This window comes from Mustelus asterias, unplaced genomic scaffold, assembly GCF_964213995.1.
Source record: "Mustelus asterias unplaced genomic scaffold, sMusAst1.hap1.1 HAP1_SCAFFOLD_1921, whole genome shotgun sequence".
Taxonomy (NCBI): domain Eukaryota; kingdom Metazoa; phylum Chordata; class Chondrichthyes; order Carcharhiniformes; family Triakidae; genus Mustelus; species Mustelus asterias.
In genome coordinates, this window is record NW_027591866.1 from 27,757 (window position 1) to 46,020 (window position 18,264).

Below are 18,264 nucleotides of genomic sequence, written 5' to 3' on the forward strand. Positions count from 1 at the left end.
AGTCAAGCAACAGCCTGATATAGTCATAGTCATGGAATCATACCGCATAGACAATGTCCCTATCGGTTAGTATGGAATGAATTTGGAAATTGCCAAGAAATGCTTTCGTCAATGTAAGATTTTGATGTGTGGAGGATGATGGAAAGAAATGTCAGGTTATTATAAATGCTTAGATCAGCAAGTATTCTGACCTTTGCTGACTGGAAGCTTGAATAAACATTTTAATCTGATGAACTCTAAAATAAGTGTCCTGGCCAAGATAGGAGGGAAACATAAATATACATCTACATCAACAGGGCTACTCTATGAAATTATTTTATTTTGAAAGATGGACAAGGCTTTATCCTGACTAGCCATGACTCATACCAAAGGGATTTCTAACCTTCAGAAAACCAGCAAGAACCTCATTATCTTTAAAGAGATGCGAAGGCACTTTGTGACTGCCAACAACCAAATTCCAAAGAAATACACCAACCAGCCACAGTGATGGTATATCTTCCCCAGCCTGTCCCCCAGACAATGGCAGCTGTTTGTGATTCATAACCTCCAATGTGATGTGAATGATCTGGCCATTATCTGCTCCAAAACAGAATGGATTTTAAACAGGGGCTTCGTTTGTTGATCCAAAACTAACCTGTCACAGAATCATACGGTGCAGTAGAGGCCCTTTGGCCAATCGAGTCTGCAGTGACATGTGAGAAACACCAGACCTACCTACCCAATCCTATTTGACCCATAGCCTTGAATGTTAAGACATGCCAAGTACTCATCCAGGTACTTTTTAAAAAGAATGTGAGGCAACCCGCTTCCACCACCCTCCCAGGCATTCCAAGCCCTCTGGATAAAAAAGTTTTTCCCCACATCCCCCCTAAACCTCTTGCTCCTCACCTTGAACTTGTGGCTCTTCGTGACTGACCCTTCAATTAAAGGGAACAACTGCTCCCTATCCACTCTGTCCATGCCCCTCATAATCTTGTACACCTCAATCAGGTTGCCCCTCAATCTTGTGTGCTCCAATGAAAAAAACCCAAGTCAATCCAACGTCTCCAACTTAAATCCCAGAAACAATCACATTCTTCCTATAATGTAGCGACCAGAACTGCACACTCCAGCTGTGGCCTCACCAAAGTGCCATACAACTCCAACATGACCACTATGCTTTTATAATCTATGCCTCAATTGATAAAGGCAAATGTCCCAAATTCCTTTTTCACCACCCTACTAACATACCCTTCCACCTTCAGAGATTTATGGACAAACACGCCAAGGTCCCTTTGTTCCTCAGAATTTCCTAGTGTTCTGCTGTTCACTGAATACTTCCTTGTCAAATTACTTTTTCCAAAGTGTATCACCTCACACTTTTATAGAACATCGAACATAGAACAGTACAGCACAGAACAGGCCCTTCGGCCCACGATGTTGTGCCGAACTTTATCTGAAACCAAGATCAAGCTATCCCACTCCCTATCATCCTGGTGTGCTCCATGTGCCTATCCAATAACCGCTTAAATGTTCCTAAAGTGTCTGACTCCACTATCACTGCAGGCAGTCCATTCCACACCCCAACCACTCTCTGCGTAAAGAACCTACCTCTGATATCCTTCCTATATCTCCCACCACGAACCCTATAGTTATGCCCCCTTGTTATAGCTCCATCCACCCGAGGAAATAGTCTTTGAACGTTCACTCTATCTATCCCCTTCATCATTTTATAAACCTCTATTAAGTCTCCCCTCAGCCTCCTCCGCTCCAGAGAGAACAGCCCTAGCTCCCTTAACCTTTCCTCATAAGAGGAATTCCTCCAAACCAGGCAGCATCCTGGTAAATCTCCTCTGCACTCTTTCCAATGCTTCCACATCCTTCTTATAGTGAGGTGACCAGAACTGCACACAATATTCCAAATGTGGTCTCACCAAGGTCCTGTACAGTTGCAGCATAACCCCACGGCTCTTAAACTCCAACCCCCTGTTAATCGGGGTCAAATTCCATCTGCCACTTATCCGCCCATTTGACCATTCCATCCATATCTTCCTGTAGCCCAAGGCACTCAAACTCACTGTTAGCCACCCAGCCAATGTTTGTGTCATCTGCATATCTACCAATCCTACCCCCCACAGAGTCATCAATGTCATTTATATAAATGACAAATAGGGGGCCCAACACAGACCCCTGTGGTACGCCACTGGACACTGGCTTCCAGTCACTAAAGCAGCCTTCTGCCATCATCCCCTGTCTCCTACAACTGAGCCAAGTTTAAATCTATCAAATTACCCTGTATCCCATGGGCATTTACATCCTTTTTAAGTCTCTCATGTTGGGCCTTGTCAAAGGCTTTGCTGAAATCCAAATAAACTTCATCAATTGCACTACCCTTATCTGCACGCCTGGCCACCTCCTCAAAAAAATTCAATCAAATTTGTTAGGTATGACCTCCTTTTTGACAAAGCCATTCCTGATCAAACCTTGCCTCTCCGCATGGAAATTTTCTCTGATAGTTTCCTTACCATTGACGTGAGACTCACAGGTCTGTAGTTCCCTGGCTTATCTCTACAACCCTTCTTAAATAATGGAACCACATCAGCTGTTCTCCAGTCCTCTGTCACATGATCGAGACTTGAGCTGTCTGAATTCCTTTCATTACTAAACTGTTGAATCTTATTGTCAGCCACTGTTTGACTTCTGAAGAAAAACAGCATTCTGGGCAAACAGCCTGTCGCTGTCCACCATCTTACCATCAAGCAGGCAGCAGTAAAAAGATATCTGTCCCTCATCTACACTATGAACTACTGAAACATTGGAACTTGTGCCTTCAAGACTATTTCAACACTTATGGGCCTTTTCCCATCATGGAAATCCTCACTTCTGGAAAGACGGATCATACTGCAACGTTCAGCCAATTACTCTCTTAAGGAAATGCCATTGAACATTTGATTCTGGACTCTGGACTCAGGTAAAACTATAATTTGTATTTTTATTGCGATGCTGCTCTGAACACCTTTTCTTTCCCTCCTTTATTTTATGAGGGCAAAAGGAGCAAACATTGTGAAACCCCTTGCCCATGGTTTGTGTGCGTGTGAAATAAACCAACCATTCTATTTTATTTTATCTGAATTTGCCGTGTGAGTTAGAGTCATGGGGTCATCGAGGATTACAGCATGGAAACAGGCCCTTCGGCCCAACTTGTCCATGACGCCTTTTTTTTTAAACCCCTAAACTAATCCCAATTGCCCGCATTTGGCCCATATCCCTCTATACCCATCGTGCCCATGTAACTGTCTACACGCTTTTTAAAATACAAAATTGTACCCGCCTCTACTACTACCTCTGGCAGCTTGTTCCAGACACTCACCACCCTCTGTGTGAAAAAATTGCCCCTCTGGACACTTTTGTATCTCTCCCCTCTCACCTTAAACCTATGCCCTCTAGTTTTAGATTCCCCTACCTTTGGGAAAAGATATTGACTATCTACCTTGTCTATGTCCCTCATAATTTTATAGACCTCTATAAGATCACCCCTCAGCCTCCTACGCTCCAGAGAAAAAAGTCCCAGTCTACCCAGCCTCTCCTTATAACTCAATCCATCAAGTTCCGGTAGCATCCTAGTAAATCTTTTCTGCACTCTTTCTAGTTTAATAATACCCTTTCTATAATAGGGTGACCAGAACCGTACACAGTATTCCAAGTGTGGCCTTACCAATGTCTTACATAACTTCAACAAGACTCCTGTATTCAATGTTCTGACCAATGAAACCAAGCATGCTGAATGCTTTCTTCACTGTTCTGTCCACCTGTGACTCCACTTTCAAGGTGCTATGAACACGTATCCCTAGAACTCTTGGTTCTGTAACTCTCCCCAACGCCCTGCCATTAACTGAGTAAGTCCTGCCCTGGTTCAATCTACCAAAATGCACCACCTCACATTTATCTAAATTAAACTCCATCTGCCATTCCTCAGCCCACTGGCCCAATTGATCAAGATCCCGTTGCAATCCGAGGTAACTTTCTTCACTGTCCACGATGCCACCAATCTTGGTGTCACCTGCAAACTTACTAACCATGCCTCCTATATTCTCATCCAAATCATTCATATAAATGACAAATAACAGTGGGCCCAGCACTGATCCCTGAGACACACCGCTGGTCACAGGCCTCCAGTTTGAAAAACAACCCTCTACAACCACCCTCTGGCTTCTGTCATCAAGCCAATTTTGTATCCATTTAGCTACCTCACCCTGGATCCTGTGAGATTTAACCATATGCAACAATCTACATAACTTGTCAAAGGCCTTGCTAAAGTCCATGTAGACAACATCAGCTGCACTGCCCTCATCTACCTTCTTAGTTATCCCTTCAAAAAACTCAATCAAATTTGTGAGACATGATTTTCCACTCACAAAGCCATGCTGACTGTCCCTAATCAGTCCTTGCGTCTCTAAATGCCTGTAGATCCTGTCTCTCAAAATACCTTCCAACAACGTACCCATCACAGATTTGAGACTCACTGGCCTGTGGTTCCCAGGCTTTTCCCTGCAGCCCTTTTTAAACAAAGGCACAACATTTGCCACCCTCCAATCTTCAGGCACCTCACCTGTGACTATCGATGATTCAAATATCTCGGCTAGGGGATCCGCAATTTCCTCCCTAGCCTCCCACAGTGTCCTGGGATACACTTCATCAGGTCCCAGGGATTTATCTATCTTGATGCACTTTAAGACTTCCAGCACCTCCTTCTCTGTAATATGTACACTCCTCAAGATATCACTATTTATTTCTCCAAGTTCCCTAACATCCATGCTTTTCTCAGTAGTGAATACTGATGAGAAATATTCATTGAGGATCTCACCCATCTCTTGTGGATCCGTACATAGAGGATTGGAACACTTCAAATTTCAGGATTGGGAAAAATATACCTCCACTTAAAAAGAGATAAATCATAAACACCTTTCTGTTTTCCGATGGGTAGAGAGAGGAGAAATCAGGTCTGCTTAAATTAACCCCCTCCTGTTCGTAACATAAAGCAACAGCGAAGATACAGAAATATGATGTGTTAATTATGTCATACTATTTAATAAACAAATATGTCCTGCATGAGGGGGATGTAAGTTTGTAAAATAATAATGGACAAGAATGAAATAATGGTTCACTAATCAGGTCAACAACAAAATAATAGTAAACTAATCATGTTGGCAAAGATGAGGTTTCACCCTACTTTCAAGAGTAAACTGATCAATCATCAGACTCTGTGGCACATCAGGGGCGGGGAAGTTACCTGGACACTTTATTCCAGGAGATTGTTACAACTCTTTGGGTAAGGTCTTGTCATTTTGTTAGTGGTCAGGGATAGGAGGGTGCGGCAAGGGGTTCCAGAGGGCAGGAACCTTGACCTTTACAATTGTCCAACAGGTGTGAGATTTTCATTGTTTGCTTGGATGAGAGGGGTTTATAGGATGGATGAAGTAACTGACCATGGCACCTTGGTGTAGCAAGTCATTCAAGCAGGGTGGTGTGACGAGGAATGTAATGGTAATAGGGGATAGTATAGTCAGAGGGATTGACACCTTTGCCTGCAGCAAAGGGCAGGTCCAAACTGGTGCCTGCATGGTGCCAGAGTTCACGACATCTGTTTGGGGTTGGAGAGTGTAGGGTTTAGGGATTCAAAAATAAAATCCTTCTAATTTAAAAAAAGCTCTTAGGTCCGAATATTTTAATTTCTAACATTTTCTGCACCCATTGAGGCTGGGAGGGTTCAGTGACAGGAGTGGAAAATATCACAAGAAGTCTAAAGTCCTGTTTTATGTCACATTCCCCCAGTCAGTGGCAGGCCACATTACCCCTTGTTCAACATTGGGAACATCTTTATAATATATTTGCATCTCATTATCAGCCCGATTCGCCAAAATCATACCCTCCCATCAAAAAATTCCAAACCACGGTGGGTGCTTTCTTAATGGCGCGAATCATGACTAACTTCAAAGGATGATCACCTGGCAAGCACATTTCCAAGCACAGCGCTCACTGAGCAGCTCCATCTGTTAAGAGGGTTGACTCAGCGGTACTAGCGCTGACTTTTTTTGGAGGTCACCAGGATTGACTCGAGGGTGACAAGGCATTGACTCGGAAATTACCAGGATCTCACTCAGGGGTGACCAATTTTGACTCGGGAGCAACCAGAGTCACTCTGGAGTTACTGGGGTAAAATTCAAGGCGGTTTCTGAAGGTAAGATATTGACAAAGACCAGGCAGATTTTTAATTGGTAATGGGTTGAAGGGTTACGGGGGCAAGGCAGGAAAATGGGGTTGAGGAGCATATCAGCCACGATCAAATGGCGAAGCAGACTTGATGGGCCGAATGGCCTAATTCTGCTCCTATATCTTATGAACTTATGAACATAATTAAGGATCCCACGCACCCCAGACATTCTCTCTTCCACCTGCTTCCATCAGGAAAAAGAGACAAAAGTCTGAGGTCACGTACCAACCGACTCAAGAACAGCTTCCCTGCTGCCATCAGACTTTTGAATAGACCTACCTTATATTATGTTAATCTTTCTCTATACCCTAGCTATGACTGTAACACTACATTCTGCACCCTCTCCTTTCCTTCTCTATGTACAGTATGCTTTGTCTGTATAGTGCACAAGAAACAATTGTTGTCACTGTATGCTAATACATGTCACAATAATAAATCAAATCAAAAACATTTGATTTGATTAGGGTGAGCAGAAGGTGTTTCACCATAAGTATGATTCAAGTGACCCACTAGGAAGCTTTTATCAAAACAAACTTTATTTAAGAATACAGTTAGAATACAGAAAGTAGCATAACTTTTACCAACTAAATGCTTAAACATGACAAAGTATAAATCTGAACAGCGAGCTATCTCTATTGATCCAATTTAGCAGTATCCCCACACAGACATAAATCCATTCTTTAGGACCAGTTAACACAAAAACCAAAGATGCTTACATGGGTACTAGATTTCTAGCTTTTTTACACTTCTGGAGAGTGATCCAGACAGACCCCTGTCTCCTAACTCACATGCAGCAATTTCCAGAGAAATTTCCACCCCAAACAGTAGAATCTTAGAGAAAAAGGTTTATCTCTCGGCAGATTCCAGCCTCCACTTCAGACAGAGCAAGAGATACAGAGAAAGCAACCTCTCTCGAAAGATCCCAAAAGGCAGACTGCCTCGAGTTCTCTGTGAAAGTCTAGCCCCACCCTGTTGTATGAACTTACCTGACATCAACCCAATCAAGCTCCACTCTGCACTATCCCAGGGAAAAGCACAAAACAACAAAACGCTGCATTAGTTCAGGTCAAAACAAACACTGCAATCAATTATTGCTGTTGCATCCAGACAAAATGGCTCAGAGTGCAGAACAGATCCTGCAGAAGAAACATGACTAAAATACATTTCTGAATGGCACAGTATCGTCGCAGTCCCCTATTACCGCTGCTGTATTGCATTTTGACCCTCCCTGCTGTACAACAGAGCCAGCTGCGGTTCCACCGCTCCGGCTACTGCTGTTACATAGAACATAGAACAGTACAGCACAGAACAGGCCCTTCGGCCCATGATGTTGTACCGTCCCCTGATAGGCAATACCCTTCTCCCCCCAACAGTATCCAAAATGATGGAGAGGGGGATAGTCACAGGGGGCTCCAGCACTGTCTGCCTGCCCCTTCTAGCGGTCAGCGATCTATCTACCTGAACTTTGGGTGTGACCACATCTCTAAAGCTCCTGTCCGTGATGTACTTCACCTCCTCCTAAGGGTGTCCAACTGCCGCGGCAACTGAACCATGTTGGCTGATGGGAGCTACAATTGCACACACTTCCTGCTGATGTCATCATCAGGGCTGGTAGAACTGTCTGATTCTCACATTCCACAGAAGGATACGACCCCACTGACTGCCATTTCAACTATTTACTTAAAAATAAATTTCTATTAATTAATTTACAGCAAACTAGATGGCCCCAGTGTGAGATTTTCACCAAAATGCTGAAAACGCTATTCAGTAAACAGCCTCTAAATTCCAATACTGTGCCATACCCCCACTGGCCTAAATCACATGACTCTAAAACCCTATGGTATGGAAGATTAATGGAAATTGAAGCTAATAAAAAAGGTCCCCTGACCACTACATACCAATCAGAAGCTCATCTGTCCAAAATGTCACTTTTGAACTTGTGATGTCATGAAGTTCAGCTGCCACAAGACGACCCCGGGTCCGCTCTCAGTCTCGCTGTTTCTCACTCCTTTATCTCCCTCGCTCCGCTCTCAGTCTCACTGTTTCTCACTCCTTTATCTCCCTCGCTCCGCTCTCAGTCTCACTGTTTCTCACTCCTTTATCTCCCTCGCTCCGCTCTCAGTCTCACTGTTTCTCGCTCCTGAGAGCAATTCAGGGAGTTGGGAAATAGGTTAAAAAGTAGGGCCTCCAGGGTGGCAATCTCTGGGCTGCTCCCAATGCCGAGGGCCAGTGAGGCTAGGAATAGGGAGATAGTACAATTGAACGCTTGGCTAAAGGACTGGTCCAGGAGGGAGGGCTTCATATTCCTGGATCACTGGGAAGTTTTCAAGAGGGGAGGGCACCTGTACAAGAAGGACGGGTCACAACTAAATTGGAAGGGCACGAATATCCTGGCTGGGAGCTTTGCTAGTGCAGTTCAGGTGGGTTTAAACTAATATGGCAGGGGGGTGGGGATCAAAAAATTATGTCTGACAAGTGTAGAGGCTGGGGACGAGCTTGGGTCCAGGACAAGGCTGGCAAAGAAGAAGAGCACTCTGGGGGAGGATGACCTCACTGGGCCTGGAGGTCTGGAGTGCATCTACTTCAATGCAAGGAGCGTAGCAGGTAAGACAGACGAACTGAGGGCCTTAATGCTTACGAGAAATTTGGATGTGGTTGCGGTGACAGAGACTTGGTTGAAAGAGGGACAGGACTGGCAGCTGAATATTCCGGGGTACAAGTGTTTTAGGCGAGACAGAGGAGGGGCCAAAAGAGGTGGGGGAGTAGCAGTATTAGTTGGAGAGCATATTACAGCGGTGCAGAGGAAGGACAATTCAGAGGGGTCATGTAACGAGTCATTGTGGGTGGAGCTCAGAAACAGGAAGGGCGCAGTCACTATGTTGGGGGTATACTACAGGCCCCCCAACAGCCCAAGGGAAGTGGAAGAACGGATATGTCAGGAGATAATGGATAGGTGCAGGAAAAATAAGGTTGTTGTAGTGGGAGACTTCAATTTCCCTGGTATAGACTGGAAATCGCGTAGGGCTGGGACTCTGAATGGGGAGGCATTTGTAAAATGCGTACAGGAGGGTTCTTTGGAACAGTATGTAGATAGCCCGACTAGAGAGGGGGCTATACTGGACCTAGTACTGGGGAATGAGCCCGGTCAGGTCTTCAAAGTTATGGTTGGGGAACATGTGGCAAATAGTGACCACAATTCTGTTAGCTTTAGGATAGTGATGGAAAAGGATGAGTGGTGTCCCAAGGGTAAGGTGCTGGATTGGGGGCAGGCTAACTTTAGTGGGATTAGGCAGAAATTGGCAGCTCTTGATTGGGAGAGGCTGTTTGAGGGTAAATCCACATCTGGCATGTGGGAGTCTTTTAAGGAACAGTTGTTAGGGCTACAGGACAAGCATGTGCCTGTAAAAAAGAAGGATAGGAAGGGTAGGATTCGAGAACCGTGGATAACCAGAGAAATTGAGTGATTGGTCAAAAAGAAAAGAGAGGCGTATGTTAGGTCCAGGCAGCTAAAAACGGAGGGAGCTCTGGAGGAGTACAAAGAAAGTAGGAAAGAACTCAAACGAGGAATTAGAAGGGCAAAAAGGGGTCATGAAATGTCCTTGGCAGACAGGATTAAGGAGAATCCCAAGGCATTTTATTCATACGTTAGGAACAAAAGGGTTGTCAGGGAAAAAAATCGGACCCCTCAGGGACAAAAGTGGGGAATTATGCTTGGAGCCCAAAGAAGTAGGGGAGATCCTAAATGAATACTTTGCGTCGGTATTCACAAAGGAGAGGGATGTGTTGACTGGGAGTGTCTCGGAGGGAGTGTTGAACCGTTGGAGAAAATCTCCATTACAAGGGAGGAAGTGTGAGGTTTTTTAGGGAATATAAAGACTGACAAATCCCCAGGCCTGATGGAATCTATCCAAGGCTGCTCAGGGAGATGAGAGATGAAATCGCTGGGCCTCTGACGCAAATCTTTGTCTCATCACTGGACACAGGTGAGGTCCCAGAGGATTGGAGGATAGCTAATGTGGTCCCGTTATTTAAGAAGGGTAGGAAGGATAACCCGGGAAATTATAGGCCGGTGAGCTTGACGTCCGTGGTAGGGAAGTTGTTGGAGAGGATTCTTAGAGATAGGATGTATGCGCATTTAGAAAGGAATAAACTCATTAACGATAGTCAGCATGGTTTTGTGAGAGGGAGGTCATGCCTCACTAACCTGGTGGAGTTTTTTGAAGAAGTGACTAGAATGGTTGACGAGGGAAGGGCCGTGGATGTCGTCTATATGGACTTTTGTAAAGCGTTTGACAAAGTCCCTCATGGTAGGCTGGTGAAAAAGGTTGGATCTCATGGGATAAAGGGGGAGGTGGCTAGATGGGTGGAGAACTGGCTTGGTCACAGAACAGTAAGAAGTCTCACAACACCAGGTTAAAGTCCAACAGGTTTATTTGGTAGCAAATACCATAAGCTTTCGGAGCACAGCTCCTTCGTCAGATGGAGTGGATATCTGTTCTCAAACAGTGCAAACAGACACAGAAATCAAATTACAGAATACTGATTAGAATGCAAATCTCTACAGCCAGCCAGGTCTTAAATGTACAGACAATGTGGGTGGAGGGAGCATTCAACACAGGTTAAAGAGATGTGTATTGTCTCCAGACAGAACAGCTAGTGAAATTCTGCATGTCCAGGAGGCAAGCTGTGGGGGTTACTGATAATGTGACATAAATCCAACATCCCGGTTTAGACCGTCCTCATGTGTGCGGAACTTGGCTATCAGTTCCTGCTCAGTGACTCTGCGCTGTCGTGTGTTGTGAAGGCCGCCTTGGAGAACGCTTACCTGAAGATCCAAGGCTGAGTGCCCGTGACTGCTGAGTCGCTGAGCAGAAACTGAAAGCTAAGTTCCGCACACATGAGGACGGCCTAAACCGGGATGTTGGATTTATGTCACATTATCAGTAACCCCCACAGCTTGCCTCCTGGACTTGCAGAATTTCACTAGCTGTTCTGTCTGGAGACAATACACATCTCTTTAACCTGTGTTGAATGCTCCCTCCACCCACATTGTCTGTACATTTAAGACCTGGCTGGCTGTAGAGATTTGCATTCTAATCAGTATTCTGTAATTTGATTTCTGTGTCTGTTTGCACTGTTTGAGAACAGATATCCACTCCATCTGACGAAGGAGCTGTGCTCCGAAAGCTTATGGTATTTGCTACCAAATAAACCTGTTGGACTTTAACCTGGTGTTGTGAGACTTCTTACTGTGCTTACCCCAGTCCAACGCCGGCATCTCCACATCTTGGTCACAGAAGACAGAGGGTGGTAGTGGAAGGCTCTTTTTCCGGCTGGATGCCTGTGACTAGTGGTGTTCCGCAGGGCTCTGTATTGGGACCTCTGCTGTTTGTGATTTATATAAACGATCTGGAAGAAGGTGTAACTGGGGTGATCAGTAAGTTTGCGGATGACACGAAATTGGCAGGACTTGCAGATAGTGAGGAACATTGTCAGAGGCTACAGAAGGATATAGATAGGCTGGAAATTAGGGCAAAGAAATGGCAGATGGAGTTCAATCCAGATAAATGCGAAGTGATGCATTTTGGTAGAACTAACGTAGGGGGGAGCTATACGATAAATGGCAGAACCATAAAGGGTGTAGATACGCAGAGGGACCTGGGTGTGCAAGTCCACAGATCCTTGAAGGTGACATCACAGGTGGAGAAGGTAGTGAAGAAGGCATATGGCATGCTTGCCTTTATAGGATGGGGCATAGAGTATAAAAGTTGGGGTCTGATGTTGCAGTTGTATAGAACGTTGGTTCGGCCGCATTTGGAATACTGCGCCCAGTTCTGGTCGCCACACTACCGGAAGAACATGGAGGCTTTAGAAAGAGTGCAGAGGAGGTTTACCAGGATGTTGCCTGGTATGGAAGGGCTTAGTTATGAGGAGAGATTGGGTAAACTGGGGTTGTTCTCACTGGAAAGACGGAGGATGAGGGGTGACCTAATAGAGGTGTATAAAATTATGAAAGGCATAGATAGGGTGAACGGTGGGAAGCTTTTTCCCAGGTCGGTGGTGACATTCACGAGGGGTCATAGGTTCAAGGTGAAGGGGGGGAGGTTTAACACGGATATCAGAAGGACGTATTTTACACAGAGGGTGGTGGGGGCCTGGAATGCGCTGCCAGGCAAAGTGGTGGAGGCGGACACACTGGGAACGTTTAAGACTTATCTAGATAGCCACATGAATGGAGTGGGAATGGAGGGATACAAAAGAATGGTCTCGTTTGGACCAGGGAGCAGCGTGGGCTTGGAGGGCCGAAGGGCCTGTTCCTGTGCTGTATTGTTCTTTGTTCTTTGTTCTTTGTTCCTTTATCTCCCTCGCTCCGCTCTCAGTCTCGCTGTTTCTCGCTCCTTTATTTCCCGGTCTCTGCCCCCCCTCTGCCCCCCCTCCCCTCTGCCCCGCCCCCGGGTGTTTGCTGACCTGGATTGGATCTTCCAATCAAATATACATCTCCTGCACACAGAAGCAGGCAATCCATGACAGAAATCAAACACTTTTTTTCCCAGTCGTTTTAAAGATGCTTAAAGGAGTTGTTTGTCGGTCTAGGAGGCTGTTCGTTGGTCGAATCTAGAGTTCAGTGAAAGGAGAGTCTTCAGCCGCCGGACCCACTGCCCAGCAGCCACTCGCAACAAAATGGCACCCAACCTGCGTGAACCGCCGGCAGCTGCCTCCCGCCAATCAAATTGCGCAGGCGCCAGGAACTACGGCCAATCAAAGTGCGCAGCTACAATGTGGAGGTGCCATTGGAGGGGGTGGGGGGCACTCACTTGATGAAGGAGCAGTGCTTTGAAAGCGTGTGATTCCAGATAAACATGTTGGACTTTAACCTGGTGTTGTGAGACTTCTAACTGAAACTACCCAGGCGCTGGAAGCTGCCTTTTTCATTCCTGGGACATGGGCGTCGCTGGCTGGCCAGCATTTATTGCCCATCCCTAGTTGTCCTTGAGAAGGTGGTGGTGAGCTGCCTTCTTGAATCACTGCAGTCCATGTGCTGTGGGTTGACCCACAATGCCGTTAGGGAGGGAATTCCAGGATTTTGACCCAGCGACTGTGAAGGAACGGCGATATATTTCCAAGTCAGGATGGGAGTGGCTTGGAGGGGAACTTGCAGGTGGTGATGTTCCCATGTATCTGCTGCCCTTGTCCTTCTAGATGGAAGTGGTCGTGGGTTTGGAAGGTGCTGTCTAAGGATCTTTGGTGAATTGCTGCAGTGCATCTTGTCGATAGCACACACTGCTGCTACTGAGCGTCGGTGGTGGAGGGATTGAATGTTTGTAGATGTGGTGCCAATCAAGCGGGGCTGCCTTGTCCTGGATGGTGTTGAGCTTCTGGAGTGTTGTTGGAGCTGCACCCATCCAGGCAAGTGGGGAGTATTCCATCACACTCCTGACTTGTGCCTTGTAGATGGTGGAAAGGCTTTGGGGAGTCAGGAGGTGAGTTACTCGCCGCAGTATTCCTAACCTCTGACCTGCTCTTGTAGCCTCTGTGTTTATGTGATGAGTCCAGTTAAGTTTCTGGTCAATGGTAACCCCAAGGATGTTGACAGTGGGGGATTCAGTGATGGTTACACCATTGAATGTCAAGGGGCGGTGGTTAGAGTGTCTCTTATTGGTGATGGGCATTGCCTGGCATTTGTGTGGCGCGAATGTCAGCCCAGGCCTGGATATTGTCCAGATCTTGTTGCATTTGAACATGGACTGCTTCAGTACCTGAGGAGTTGCGAATGGTGCCGAACATTGTTCAATCATCGGCGAACATCCCCACTTCCGACCTTATGATGGAGGGAACGTCATTGATGAAGCAGCTGAAGATTGTTGGGCCTAGGACACTAACCCTGAGGGACTCCTGCAGAGATGTCCTGGAGCTGCGATGACTGACCCTCCACAACCACAACCATCTTCCTATGGACCAGGTATGACTCCAACCAGCGGAGGGTCTGCCCCCGATACCCATTGATTCCAGTTTCGCTTGGGCTCCTTGATGCTGCACTTGGTCGAATACGGCCTTGATGTCAAGGGCTGTCACTCTCACCTCACCTCTGGAATTCAGCTCTTTTGTCCATGTTTGAACCAAGGCTGTAATGAGGGCAGGAGCTGCGTGACCCTGGCAAAACCCAAACTGGGCGTCACTGAGCAGGTTATTGCTGAGCAGGTGCTGCTTGATAGCACTGTCGATGACCCCTTCCATCACTTTACTGATAATCGAGAGTAGACTGATTGGGCGGTAATTGGCCGGGTTGGATTTGTCCTGCTTTTTGTGTACAGGACGTACCTGGGCAATTTTCCACTGTGTTGGGTAGATGCCAGTTTTGTAACTGTACTGGAAGAGCTTGGCTTGGGCAGCGGCAAGCTCTGGAGCACAAGTCTTCAGTACTCTAGCTGGAATGTTGTCAGGGTCTTTGCAGTATCCAGTGCCTCCAACTGTTTCTTTGGGTATAGAGGGATATGGGCCAAATGCAGGCAATTGGGATTAGCTTAGGGGTTTTAAAAAAATATATAAGGGCGGCATGGACAAGTTGGGCCGAAGGGCCTGTTTCCATGCTGTAAACCTCTATGACTTTATGATATCACATGGAGTGAATCAAATTGGTTGGAGACTGGCATCTGAGATAACAAAGAACAAAGAACAGTACAGCACAGGAAACAGGCCCTTCGGCCCTCCAAGCCTGTGCCGCTCATTGGTCCAACTAGACCAATCGTTTGTATCCCTCCATTCCCAGGCTGCTCATGTGACTATCCAGGTAAGTCTTAAACGATGTCAGCGTGCCTGCCTCCACCACCCTACTTGGCAGCGCATTCCAGGCCCCCACCACCCTCTGTGTAAAAAACATCCCTCTAATATCTGAGTTATACTTCGCCCCTCTCAGCTTGAGCCCGTGACCCCTCGTGAACGTCACTTCTGATCTGGGAAAAAGCTTCCTGCCGTTCACCCTATCTATCCCCTTCATAATGCTGATGCTGGGAACCACTGGAGGAGGCCGAGATGGATCATCCACTCGGCACTTCTGGCTGAAGATTGTTGCGAATACTTCAGCCTTATCTTTTACACTGATGTGCTGGACTCCTCCATCATTGAGGATTGGGGAGATTTGTGAAGCCTCCTCCTCCAGTGAGTTGTTTAATTGTCCACAACCATTCATGACTGGATGTGGCAGGACTGCCGAGCTTAGATATAATCCACCAATGAAACTGTACAGGAGCCGGGAACTGCCTCCTGCCAATAAAACTGTGCAGGAGGCAGTTCCCCAGGAGGCAGTTCCCCAGGAGGCAGTTCCCCAGGAGGCAGTTCCCCAGGAGGCAGTTCCCCAGGAGGCAGTTCCCCAGGAGGCAGCTCAAACAGATCATTTGGCTGTGTGGAACTGAGCATGTGCTTCACCAATGTTCAGCAAATCAAACTGCGCTTGCGCCAGCCTGAGTGTCTGGAGGGTGTGGGCAGCAGAGAGACGTCAGTCAGTCATTCCACTTCAAACCCAGTGATCCCTATAGTCATGTCTGAACCAAGGCTGGAATGAGGTCTGGAGCATCGAGTCTGCACCGATTCTCTGACAGAGCATCTTACCCAGTCCCATATCACATCGGATGGAACAGCTGAAGATTGACACCTGTGATGCTGGGGACTTTAGGAGGAGGCCGAGATGGGCCATCCACTCTGCACTCCTGGTTGAAGATTGCTGCGAATGCTTCAGTCTTCCTTCATTCGCGGGATGTCAGTGTTGCTGTCTAGCCCTGCATTTATTGCCCATCCCTAATTGACCTTGAAAAGGTGGTGGTGAGCTGCTGCCTTGAACCGCTGCAGTCAGTGAGGTGTAGGTACATCCACAATGCTTTAGGGAGGGAGAGCCAAGATTTGACCCAGTGACAGTGAAGGAACGGCGATATATTTCCAAGTCAGGATGGTGTGTGGGATGGGAACATCCAGGTGCTGGTGTTCCCAGGCATCTGCTACCCTTATTCTTCGAGATGTTTCTGGGTTTGGAAAGTGCTGTTAGCTTTCACAGTAATGTGATAGGCTCCTCCTACATCATTGAGGATATTTAGAACCATAGAACCATAGAACCATAGAAAATTACAGCTCAGAAACAGGCCTTTTGGCCCTTCTTGTCTGTGCCGAACCATTTTATGCCTAGTCCCACTGACCTGCACTTGGACCATATCCCTCCACACCCCTCTCATCCATCAACCCGTGTACGAATGTCTACATTTGTGGAGTCTCCTGCTCTGATGTAAATTTCAGTTGCTATTCATGATTGGTTGTGGCAGGACTACAGAGCTTATAGATCTGATCCATTGATTGTGGGGTTTTATTGCTCTATCTATAATGAGCTACTTACACTGTCTTTATTACTGGTTTCATCACTCTATCATTCAGTTTGTATGTGAGGACAATAACACAGCAGACTAACTTGGCCTGTCGTGAAACATTTATAAACAGTAAAGTAATACGTGAATAGAACCATTGCACAGTGTACATGTCGCTATAAACCATCATAATCTCCTTCAGAAAACGAAAGCAAAAGTTTTGACTGCTATGTTGAAAGTGCAGTAAAGAGTCTAACAACACCAGGTTAAAGTCCAACGGGTTTATTTGGTAGCAAATGCCACTAGCTTTTGGAGCACTGCTCCTTCGTCAGGTGAGTGGGAGATCTGCTCATAAACAGCAAACAGGGCATATAAAGGCACAAACTCAATTTACAGAGTAATGAATAATGATTGGAATGCGAGTCTTTACAGCTAATCAAGCCTTTCGTATAACCAGGGCTGTAAATAGGGCTTTAAACTAAATAGTTGGGGGGAGGGTTCAGGGGTACGGGTAATTACAAAATCAAAGGTAAAGGAGAGGGTAGGAGTGCAGGTTAATGATGAGGACATTCATTAGTTAAAGGAGTCAAGGGCTCAGGCAGAGTAAAAAAGGTGACAAACACAAGAAGGGAGGTGGTCAACGCAGTGCGAGGAGATGGTCTGGGGAAGGAGAACCAGTTTGTGACAGGGAGGGACAGAGCGTGCAATCAAAAGAATGCACTAACAAATCGGGTCCATATAAAGGCTGGCATAAAGTCACTGTACCTGAATGCACGGAGCATTCGAAACAAAGTGAATGAGTTGACGGCACAAATCAGTACAAATGGGTATGATCTAGTGGCCATTACAGAAACGTGGTTGCAGGGAGACCAGGACTGGGAACTGAATATCCAGGGGTATCAGACATTTCGGAAGGATAGACAGGAAGGAAAAGGAGGTGGGGTAGCTCTGTTAATTAAAGATAACATCAGGGTGGTAGTGAGAGACGATATAGGCTCTAAGGAGCAGAATGTGGAATCAATGTGGGTGGAGATAAGGAATAGTAAGGGGAGAGAGTCATTGGTGGGCGTGGTCTATAGGCCCCCAAATAATAACTTTGAGGTGGGTCGGGCGATAAACAAGCAAATAATGGATGCGTGCAAAAACGGAACAGCAATAATCATGGGGGATTTTAACCTGCATATTGATTGGTTGACTCAAGTCGGACGCGGTGGACTTGAGGAAGAGCTCTTAGAGTGCTGTCGGGATAGTTTCCTCGAACAGTATGTTACAGAACCTATGAGGGAGCGAGTTATCTTGGATCTGGTTCTGTGTAATGAGACAGGTAAAATTAATGATCTTCTTGTGAGGGATCCTCTTGGAATGAGTGATCACAATATGGTTGAATTTCTAATACAAATGGAGGGCGAGAAAGTAGGGTCCCAAACCAGTGTCCTCTGCTTGAACAGAGGGGAGTACAATAGGATGAGGGCAGAATTGGCTAATGTAGACTGGGAGCGCAGACTAGTTGGGAGGACAGCGGATTTTTAAGGAGATTTTTCTCAGTACTCAGCAAAAATATATTCCTGCGATAAAGAAGGAATGTAAGAAAAGGGATAACCAGCCATGGATAACTAAGGAAATAAAGGAGAGTATTAAATTAAAAACCGATGCGTACAGAGTGGCCAA